At 39.7% G+C, this 3,300-nt stretch overlaps 1 protein-coding gene across 1 annotated transcript in view; it reads right to left on the bottom strand.

The window, feature by feature from the left end:
* The window catches only part of LOC101863684 (beta-mannosidase), a gene marked incomplete at its 5' end in the record, with an annotated part of 28,827 nt that overhangs the window by 14,667 nt on the left and 10,860 nt on the right, over nt 1-3,300 (bottom strand).

Below are 3,300 nucleotides of genomic sequence, written 5' to 3'. Positions count from 1 at the left end.
CCCCAACCACTCACACTTTCTATTTCAGTGAGTAAAGAGAAGTACATTGAAGCAATAACTATCATCAAGTGCTGGGAAAAAGCAAGAAATACAGTTTCTGTTCAGTTTTAGTAAAATGTTTTAGGGCACCTGAAACACAAATAAATCATAAGAGCTGAAGATTAGAGATGTTATTAGAGAGTAATGTTCAAAGAAACAAAGGAAGAGAGCAAAGGACAGTGGATGTTTGATAAGAAAGAAGGAACAAACCACACCAGAGCACCTGCCAATAGCCCACGCAGGAAAGACAGGCAGAAGCAAGGAAAGAAAAAAAGAATTAAGATTTGTTGTTGTTGTTGTTGTTGTTGTTGTTGTTGTTGTTGTTGCTGTTGTTGTTGTTGTTGTTGTTGTTGCTAGCGATCCAGTAGCATATGAGCGTTAACTCTTCTGCATGATGCCATTCTATAATAGCACCATGTCTGTTCTAATTGTTGTCTTGCGGGATAGAAGCAGTTAGATGAGTGGGGTAGCTTGGGAAGAAAACATCCCCTTAAATCATTTAGTTTTCTACAGAAGAACAGATGATGTTCCACTGTCTCTGAGGGGTAGTCACACAGTGGGCAGACAGCAGACTGCTTTACTCCAATTCGGTTGAGACGTTGAATTATGATTTATTCAGGCACTTTTCCGAGACCAGATTTACAAAATAAATGTAACATGAACTGCTACTCAAATTACAAAAACATCTCTGTTTTTCACAATACACACTTCTGAGATATCAGGGTCACATTACTGGAAAACTGAATTCCTCAAAACAAGAGATTTGGAAGCAGCAAAAAAGGTTGAATTTTGTAACATGGAATTACAGCGACAAAGCACAGCTGATTAAAACCTGTAAATTCTTTGCCATATCGACAGACCGAAGGGTTAGAACCAAATTAATGGCCGCTGGTTCGGAAAAGTAAAGTTACATGGAATACTGCCCAATTTATCCTTCATAACTATAGTAGTAACACTAACACTAATAATAATAATAATAATAATAATAATAATAATAATAGAAGGAGAAGAAGAAGAAGAAGAAGGAGGAGGAGGAGGAGAGGAGGAGGAGGAGGAGCAGCAGCAGCAGCAGCAGCAGTAGCAGAGAAGCAGAAGAAAGGGGATGAGAAAGACGGGAGGGAGGGTGGAGGAGGAAGAAAAGAAGAAAAAGAAGAAACGAGGAGTAGAAGGACAAGAGGATGAGTTGGATAGAAAGATTACTAGGAACTTTAAAAATGAATATCCCCAGTTGAAAGAAGGCTATTTGCGTTTTCCAATTTATTATTACCCACTACACCATTTGTGTCAAAACGAGGTGGAATCAGGCGCTCGTCAATTTTTGGGCATGTGGAGTTATCGGAATCATCTGAAAGCTTATTCATCTGTCTTGCTTTCAAATGAAAAAAATATCCATCTAGCTTGAATAGACGTCAAGATATATGCGATTGAAGAGGGTGAGGTAGCCTGTTTTCAGTTGTTAAATTAATGAGAAAATGGCCGCCAAAGTTTGGTAACTTCAAAAACCTATGAGTCTTTGAAAACTGAAAATTACATACTGTGAGGCTTTAAACAAGGTTTTTCAGTAAAATTCACATGGAAATGTACTTTCATATCAACATAAAAGATGTTTACCCAAAAAAACAAATTTTGATAAAAATTGCAAAACTGATGGAAAAATGCCCTTTTCTTCCATTTCATTATTTTGACGAGCGCCTGATTTCACCACAATGCGTCACATTTTATATCATTTTACATTTTCAGTTTTTTGTGAAGAGTATTGTTTTCACAAGCGTTCTACTGCCACTTGCAACACAATTAGGTCATAAAAGTGCCAAAGATTAGAAGTGTTACAAGAGAGTAACAAACCAAAAAAAGGAGGAGAGAAAGATGTTCGATAAGAGGAGGCCCAAAAGACAGCAGAGCACCCGTCAACCACCCACTTCTGGGAAGTATCCAGTGCAGACACCTACTTATAATTGGTGATAGACAGCAGACCAGTCTGTGCGTCCACTGAGACTTTATCAGTTATTTCGACCGGCTGTTCATCTCGCCACCACTTATACCTGTAGAAGCGACAAAAAGAAGGGAAAAAAAACAATCATGGATATGTGTTTGTCTTGTGATCACATAAGATCACACACATACATACATACATACACACACACACACACACATACAAACACACACAAATTCATTCACACACAAACACACATTCACACTCAGACACAATCACTCACATAATAGACACTGACACACACACACTCTCACACTCCTAAAAATTCTCTCACTCACACACATACGTACACAGTCTTAAACACACACCCTTACACACCCACTCCCCCCTCCCCCCTCCTCCACACACACAAACATCGACACACCACTCACATAGAGACACACAAATACAAGCACAAACACTGAAATACACTAACAAACGTACCCACGTACCCACCTACCCACACCACGCACACACAAACACCAACACCCCTCCCTCCTCCCCCCCCTCAAACATACGACATTCCCCCCAACACAAACACACACACACACACACACACACACACACACACACACACACACATGCACACACACACACGCTTACAATGACATGCATAATCTAAAAGAGCAACAATATAAACAATAATATTCTTAAGCTAGATACATACTCAATGTTATTCTGATGCATGCTCTAAGGTCGTTTGGTTTTGATTTAGTAAGAGTTTTACAGCACTTGCAACACAATAAGGTCATATTTGAAGGCCGAAGATTAGAGGTGTTACAAGAGAGTGACAAACACACAAAAAAGAAGGAGGGGAGATAGAAACGATAGATTTTTTAAAGGAAAGAAGAAGCAAACCACACCAGAGCACCCGCCAACCACCTACAAAGTAATACTTATTTTGGTGTTATGTTGTTTGTTTGTTTGTTTGTTTGTTTGTTTTAGGAAGTTCATATGAACGCCAAGGGGTGGATGTCAACAGAGAAGTCAAAACGAGGAATCAGGCTTACTCTGCTCACCTCTCCAGCCTCAACAGTACAAAGTCTGCTTCGACTATCAATGCACCCCTGAAATAGCAGTTCACAAGAGAGTGACAAACAGGAAGTTGTCTCACTAACAAGACAATCCCCAATGCCCGGATCGGATGCGGGAACAACTTTACTTTACTTTACTTTACTTTACAGGTGATTGTCTTGCAAAAGTGGCCGTTAGTGCAGGTTCGATATACTAGAAGAAAAAAAATAACTCAAGGGAGTAATTTTGGAAAGAGTGTGGGGGGGGGGGGGGGT

This window comes from Aplysia californica, unplaced genomic scaffold (genome assembly GCF_000002075.1).
Source record: "Aplysia californica isolate F4 #8 unplaced genomic scaffold, AplCal3.0 scaffold00360, whole genome shotgun sequence".
NCBI lineage: Eukaryota > Metazoa > Mollusca > Gastropoda > Aplysiida > Aplysiidae > Aplysia > Aplysia californica.
This window is presented reverse-complemented; position numbering and strand designations above follow the sequence as displayed.